The sequence below is a fragment of the Eucyclogobius newberryi genome, unplaced genomic scaffold (genome assembly GCF_026437365.1).
Source record: "Eucyclogobius newberryi isolate DKJ021-1_F unplaced genomic scaffold, fEucNew1.0.hap1 SCAF_19, whole genome shotgun sequence".
In the NCBI taxonomy this organism is placed as follows: Eukaryota; Metazoa; Chordata; class Actinopteri; order Gobiiformes; family Gobiidae; genus Eucyclogobius; species Eucyclogobius newberryi.
In genome coordinates, this window is record NW_027315823.1 from 15,837,507 (window position 1) to 15,846,297 (window position 8,791).

Consider the following 8,791-nt stretch of genomic DNA (forward strand, 5'->3'; position numbering starts at 1 on the left):
GGAACACCTGGATGAAACCTACGAAGAGACAGGGAGAACATCCCAGAGCCTTCTTACTGTGAGGAGAGAGCGCTTACTACTGCACCATAATAGTAAAAAGCTGTAATAAAAAGCCATAGTTAAAATATGAGACCTATGTAGATTGTTCATGAGCATTCATTTTAATGTGTCTTTGAGCACTGTGATTGTCACAGGGGAAGATTATAGCATTCAACCTGTGAAGCACTAAAGTCCAAATTCAATTTGTCAGGATAAAAAGGGCCTCAAAGCTGCTTAACACAACAATGATCGATAAATCTGAGGTCTCGTAGGCTGTTGGCATCAAATGATGGTAATCCTTTCACTCACTTTGTTACGCTCATGAAAACAGAGGCAGGTATTCTCTTGTTGATTTAAGCTTAAACCATTAAAAAACAACTAAGTCAATCTGTTATTATTATTAACAATATTCATATCACATTTTTGAAAATGTCACTGACTGTATGTGTTTTTACAGAGACAGATGTTGGATAATGCAGGGCTGTCTTTTTCAACTGGCGGCTTGCATGCAAATGTGGCCCAATTGAAATTTGATTTTTAATCATCTAATATATGCTGTATATAGGGCCCAGTCCCAGTTGGTCTATTATGGGTGCAACCAATCAAATCCTGTAGCTGGGATCAAAAAGGCTTGCAGTGGAGGTGCATTGGGGCTCTCTGTGTTTACCCTTAAACCGGGCCTGTCATCACAATCTTCATGTTTCAAAGAGAAAGACTGTTCGAGCTGACTCAGAAGAAGACGGAAATCTACGGGAGACGAGATCTCTAATATAATCATAATAATATGAGATGCTCTAATAAACAAACGCACGTGTGTGTTGTATCAGTCCGCACGGGGGAGTGCGCATGCGCACTTCCGCCTGCATTCTCAAATCGCAGAAAAATCGTCCATTGCGCCTTTAACATACATGAAACACCACCCAGGAATAGATCCCAGGACCGTCTTGCTGTGAAGCGAGAGCACTAACTGCTGCGCGTCGAGCAAAATGGAAATCCAAACTGGAAAATTATAAAGTAATAAGTTGATGATACTGCAATATGGCCCTTTTGGGACACTTTTTAAAAACGGAAAGAAACTTAACATTGCATTGTTCTTTCACTCCATACTCTGTGATATTAACAGCCCCGGAGTGGACTCATCCAATCCAAACCACCATCAAACACTCATTCATACAATGCATGGTGATATTTTAAACTATAACTGTCATTATTCACTTACAATGATGTGATTGATTTCAATTGAAAGGACATCAAGCTACAATATGAATAGTAAAGTTTGTGGATACAATAAATCTCTACAAATGTTTGGATATTTCTTTTTGTATTTGCTTCATCTTCAGGCTTCGCCAGGCCTGCTAGTACGCAACTTATTTGTTGACATTGGTAATCTGAACAACACATAATGTCCCACTGTCTGTGAATTCTGCTTTTTCAGCCACTTGATGAGTTGTCTGCTGTTCAGGCCTGTGTCACCCAAGGCTTAGGGTTGCTATAAAACATGTACTAAAATTCCTCCAGCTAGGTTTGTCCTGACCAAGCCTCACTCTGGAGATGGGTCACTGTGGCAGCTGCTCACTGCTGATGACAGGTTGCCCAACGGCGATGAAGGATGGGTCAAATACAGAGGACGGATTTCTCCATGAGTTTCAAGTATTACTGAATCTTTGTACATGGATGGGGATTTGTCTACTACAGTTCTTTCTACTTTGACAAAACAAACAAACAAACAAACAAACAACAAAACTTTCAAATAAAGAAAACTAATGTAAGCGTCTTTGTTTTATATTGATCTTGAAATAAATTCAAACACAAACTTTAGCACCTTTCCCAGTGCAGTTGGCAGCCTATTCTTCATGTGATTGCCCCATTAGACAGACTGGGCCCCTAACTGCAGTGGCACTATCTGAGGAAGTGAGCCGCAGTCAGCACTCCACTCAGCTCATTTTCACTTCCTTGTCGATGCTTAGCACTGGAGAGCACAGGCGTCCTGTGGTGGCACCTTTAACATCCTCTTGTCATTTTAATTGATGGCAAAATTGCCACTGGTGATCATTAATAAGCTGCAGCTCGGGGGCCTGCAGGTGGCTGTGTGAAAAAGGCTCCTGCTCATTCATCATCCGCCAGGCTTTCTGTTTGGGTTCATCTCTGTACCTCCCTTTATGCTAATGCGTTTGGCCATCTTCTCTGAAGCTGATTTTGTTATTGGTTAATGATGTGAAAGTAATGCTAATTCTGCGCTATGAAAAAAACACTTTTTACGGCAAAAATTCAAGAGGAAGGTAATAAATGCACCTATTTGTGTGCCCATGAGACCTTCAATTCACATTTGTTCTAGTCTATTAGACTCACGTGGAATTCTTATGAATTTTGGACCATATTCACGCCCAGTTTTTTGTAACCTTAGCAAAATTCCAAGTAACATTGTTTACCTAAATGGGGCAGCGCATCATACAGTTGTTGTGTTCTCGGGGACTAAGACTGATTTGCATTTCACAGACAGTGGTTCAGACAGCACTGGGGCAGCCTCCCACAGTGCACCATCCAGTTGAAAAACAAAAAAACAACACATTGTTTCGTTTGAGCAATTTTGAAAATAATCCTATTTTTCTCAACAAAAGGAGAGTTTAAATAGCATAAGTTATCCATTTAGGCTGCGTCCCAGTCTTTGGAAGCAGTTCATTGTATTTTTTTGTATTCAAAGATATAAGTAGAGTAGATTTACAGCAATGCCCACAATCTACCCTCATTTTTTTTTTTGTTCTAACCTTATATTGAAGGATTGAAAACACGAGTATGACTTATTCACATGACTTAGCTCAGTTAAGAAAAAGCCTGCATAGGCTGAGGTTATAAAGTAGAATACATGAAATGACAGTAAGGTTTACTCCACTGCTCCCTGAGATTTATCTGAGCCTCAAAGAGAGAAGTGATCTTTTGCAATCCAATTATGTAAAGCTGTCAGGTCCCCTTTTCACTCTCCCTGATCATTTGTAGGAGGAGTAAACAAAATGTCACACGCATAGGTTTGAAGATACCAATCTACAGTACATTGTGTGGCTTTGGAGACTTTGTTGTTGAGAGTATATTCAATCTAATCCAATCAAATGCTCGTGTGCCAGCAGGCGACCGAACATATGTGGGTATTTACAGACAGATAACATTGTTTGAAGAGCGTAGTGTCAAATCAATGCTGAGGAAGATAATCATGAGCATGAAAACAATACAGACAAGGACAAAGAGAGCATTGCCAGATGAGAAGCTGATTTGCATAAAAGGAGTTGTATTAAGGATTTATTTGCTAATACACTTAATACTTTTCAAAGCCTAACATATTCCCACATTTTCATAAAAGAAGGGGGTTAATCTTGAACACAATATTGTACATGTATACAACTGACTATGTGGTAGGAATAGACAACACATAAAGAACTAGTCACATCTCGGAAGGACAAAAATGTAGTGTGAGACCAACAAACTTACATTAAAGTATGATGTATGTGCTGTTTGAGTGCATTCAATGGAAATGTCTTCCTTTTATTCTAATCCAACAATACCTCTCTACTAGTGACGAACTGAGACCCTTAACTGCAGCAGCACTTTGTTTAAGAACATACAAGTGTGCCAATTACTCTTCTTTCACCCGTCAAAGCTCGCTGAACAATTTAAAGTTCCACACCAAGCCCAATTAGGTTGGTGGCAAGACTTATTGAAATGGAACTGCTGCAAAAGAGAACGAGAGGCACTGTGTTTCTGGTGAAAAAGAATGTCAATCAAACAAGTGTGGTTATGTTCCAGCAACAGAATGGAACCTTCTGACTCAGAAGGCGGAGCAGGAATTTCTAGCGGTAACACGCTTCGACAAGACTCACAAGTAGTCGAAACACGTTGGATCACAAATAAATTGACTGTAAATCAGAACCTCTTTTTATCAAGAATAAAGAATCCAAGCCTACTGATCTGATGAGAACCTGTTTTTGTTGCAAAGCATCACTCCACTACCACTGGTCTGGTTCCACAGACCAGTTAAGGGATCATCTCAAAATAGTTTGAGATGATCCCCTCCCCCCCTCAAAAGACTAAAAAACTAACATTTCTGGCATCACATAAAATGTATTCGAAAAAGAAACATTAAAACATAACAACTTAACAATCATCACTTGAAAACACGCTCTCAAATGAACTCTCAAAACTTGAACAATATAATATCATTATGTCACATATATACATAATATGGCATCTGATTCATACAGTATGAAGTATTCTGTCCATCTGTGAATATGTCTTGTCGTTTACGATCGGGAAATTTCACTTGCTGCAGTACGACGTCCACGTTGATAAAACGATGGTAGTTTGATAGACCTTGCTCACCTCTAGTCCCTGAACATCCTTTGGTATGTTTATCAGTAGAAGTTATGAACTCTCCAAATAATGTCACCTGTCACGGCATGTTTGTTTACTCAATCCACATGGTCCACGGGCCCTACGGCACATCACATTCAACCGCTACGCCAGCCCCATGCACCAGCCCCATGCACCAGCCCCATGCACCAGCCCCATGCACCAGCCCCATGCACCAGCCCCATGCACCAGCCCCATGCACCAGCCCCATGCACCAGCCCCATGCACCAGCCCCATGCACCAGCCCCATGCAGACTCAACTCGCCCAACTGGGAAGTGATTCAAACAACGTTTCTGATTGGCTACTGTAAATTGCTATGCCCGTTACATTTCACAACATGCAAAGTCATGAGTGTCTGATGTCATGGCTGTTGGCCTAATGCTCGTTGCTGAGAGAGAGAAAATGGTTGGAGAGATATTGTGAGAGGAAAATACCAACACTTGGGAAAACAGCATTTTCTGAAGAAAACAATAGCTTTTGGCCAGTGTCTGTGCAGACGGCTGGCACAGTACAGGCAAATGCATGATGGTGTGCAGTGACATCATCTCCATTGATGCTCCCGATCATTAATAGCATACAGTACAAAATCAATCACCATGGAAACATTTTGGAATCCAAACATTATGTTAATTACTAATCTTTATTTTGTGTCAATCTGATTTACAACAGTATGAATTATCACGGTAAATCATTTCTGTTGAATTATTTTAGAATAAAACCTGACAATGTCCTGACATTGTTCGAATATTTAGTATTTCTGTCCACAGTCCAGTGTGTTTAAAAATAACAATTGACCAGAATTCTGTACACAACAATAATAAAAACACAGCAATAAAATAGACACAGAAAAAAAAAAAAAAAAAAATACTTAAACACTGTACACTGATTCAGGTCAGACAGATTATGAGGAGCAAGGCCGTGGAGGCATTTAGAAACAAATAAAAGCATTTTAATATTAATAGGATAAGAAACAGGAAGCCAGTGCAGGGACATTAAAACAGGTGTGATAAGATCTAGTTTTTTTGTAACCGGTCAAAAAGCAAGTGGCCTGATGCCGGGAAAGAACAGGTTTTTACTTTAGCGAGTTGACAAATTTGAAAAATAACTACTGGTAGTTTGAACAACTGCTCCAATCAGAGCAACATATTTAAAATCACTATCAGGTCTCACACCTGTATTGGACCTGGATCAATACAAGTTTCACATTGTATCAGGGAACCAAGATCACCACTGGCACTGTTTGTCTCACTAGGTCCAAACACCATAACTTCTGTTTTTTTTACATCCAATGTATTATTTACTTAACACACGCTCTGAGTTGTTTGGCCCTATATGCATTTTCTTACTTAAGGGGCACATAAATCTGCATGTCATCCGCATAAAAATGGAATTAAATGCCATGCTTCTGGAAAATTGATCAGAGAGGGTGGAGATACAGTGAGAAAAGGAGCCCAAAAATGAAACCCTGAGGCACACCACACGTAAGAGGAGCAGCGGAGGACTCAGCAGAACCAAGGCGGACACAAAACATATGTAATGTGTTTTGTTTGGACCTCATCCATTCCAATGCAAACCCATGTATGCCGACACAATGTCAAGTCGAGACAAGAGGACCTGGTGATCCACTGTATCAAAGGCCACAGTTAAATCTAACAGGACCAATATGACACTGTATCCACAGTTAGTAGCAAGCAGAATGTTGTTAAAATGAGGACAGGGAGTGATATGCAGCATGTTTACAACACAGCTTGACTATACCACAAGTATTATGATAAATAATAGCCCAATATGAATCTTGGAGCGATAAATGACAAAAAATGTATCTAATATACCCCAGAATTCTGGAACTAGCCATTGTTAAAGTGTGTTGCTGTGGTTGGGGGCTTGATCATAATTAAATGTTGATAGCAGGAATTATACATTTACGTTATATTATAATTCACTCTTAGTATACCGTGTGTGTTGTAATGGTCGGACTTCACTAAAACAAGGACAAAATGGCTTTAGCATGCAATTTATAGTGTAGATTCAACACCACTGAAAGTCATTTTGTTGCCGAGTCATTCAAATGTGGGGCATGGAGGTGAATTTAGAGCATACAGCTGACTGTAAATATAAATAATCTAATTTATCAACATGACTTTTGTTTCATGTGTTTGACGTCACGGTTTATGTAACAAAAGCTGGTGTCCTGCACCTGGAAAACCTGATCCTTATCTCTAACTGTCCTGAACTAACGTAAACTTCTGTTTTACAGCTTAGATTGAACAATGAAACATGGACATACATGTTTGCTGGCTATAAATTGAATTGTAAATCAGATCTGATCAAAGTGTTGTATGGACATACTTAAGTGGCATCACGTGGCTTCTGCAATCACACCTTTAATAAAGAAACTCAGAATCCAAATTATTACTGGATCTTTCCGATTAGCCAAATTTGTTCATTTCCCAACAAGCTCTTTGTGAATTCTTCTCTGTGGCCTATAGGAAAGATCAAAATCATAGTGGTGCAGTGGTTAGAGCACTTGCCTCACAACAGAAAGGTCCAGGGGTTGACTACCAGGCGTTGCACAGGCTTTCTGTGTCTCAGGTTTCCTTACCACTTCAAATAATAAGCTTTTCTCCTTTGAGGCCAGGACTCCCCTGGAGGGAAAATCTCTGAAAGACTATCCTGGTTAAATAAAGGTATATACAAAAAATTAAATGAAATAACATATTGCATTGTTTTGGAGATATATCATTTAACAGGCACAGACATCAGTCTGATATGGGGTTATTTAAATTCTCTACTGGTCCAATGTAGTAATTTGATTTGGTAGCAGAGCATCGCAGTGACCTTTGCTTTATTCTAGCTTGTTTGAGCTGGAGAACTTGTAACCTCTGACATCTGAAGGCCCCAGACAGTGGCTTGACACGAAACATGACAACTCACCTGGGCTGTGTGGAACTATAATGATCTAACTGAATAAATATACTTTCAGACAGTAAAAAAGTACATGTAAGACTAACAAGGGACCTGCATTTTCATGATGAAACAAATGGAAAAAAATCTTAGACATGAGAACCAAGAGTCAAACAGTAATTCTTACATGCATTTATTAAAGAAAATACTTGTGTTGTGTTGTTGTTTCCTCCATTTATGAGTTAAATGTGTGAGTTCTTGTTTATATTATTTCCTACAAGGGAGATGTAGGGTACAAAAAATATATCCTTATTTTGTTTTGTTTAATCAATAAATCCTATTCAGCCCATTTTACAAAAGGAAAGGAGTTCATCTTTGTCGTATATCATTACTTAAACCTTATTGAAGTTACTGAAGGCACATGGACAAATCAATTAACCTTTTGAACAAATCATTTAAAATAATCTCACTTAAGGGTGCAGAATCTGAATATGTATGCTGAAATGATAATGCAGTTGGGGAAATGAAATATTAAAGCAGCCCTGAGGCTAGAATGATCTCCCGGCTTCAGAGGATATAACATGCATTACTACTAATGACCACCACATGAATGTTTAAATGTTTCCAAAGGTTACACGCCCTGAAGAACCGTTCCAAAGGTTATCCGTGCTGCAGGGCTGGAGCCATGGCCCAGTCAATGTCCTGCAGTATTAGGCCACCAAGCCCGCTGCTCCGTTAATACTTTTCAACAGGCAGGAGTGGCCAACACTGATTACACTGGAGGAGCTTTGGCTTTAGGGAGGCTGGCCTTTGTTTTCCCATGTCCAAGCACTTTCTGTTTTTAATTAAACAGCTGAATAATTAATAGATAGGATGCCCACTCAATCGCTTACCATCCCTACCTAACACTTTCCCTCATGTCTGGGAGAGGCATTAAAAGTGGTTCAATTCAAAATGAAACAAATGGGAACTGCCTTTCTAATCATAATTCCATTGTGGCTCCTAAAATGTTTATTGCTATGAAAAAAGGGAGATTAAGTTGTGAATAACAAAACTATGTCTCAAAGGGGGGACAAGGTCAGTAGTTCTTTCTGAAAGCTTTTGAAACAGTTTGTATTATTATTTAAACCTCTGATTCTCAGTGAAAGTGAAATTATTAAATATAAAATATAAAAAGGCAAAGCAAATTATTTAAACAAAATTTCCAACAAAGTATGTTTTATATTGAAACACAAACGCACTCTTTTTCTTGCTTTTCTGCATTATTATCATGATTTTTACATATTTTAGATATTGTTTGTTGAGGGAATATTATTATGTTTAATGTACAATAAATACAATGAAATAATAAATTTATAATAATATATAATAATATAAACATGATCAAACTGACAGTGGGTAATTATTATAACGTATCTTTCTTCCATTATCGAAAAAACCCTTCAAGAA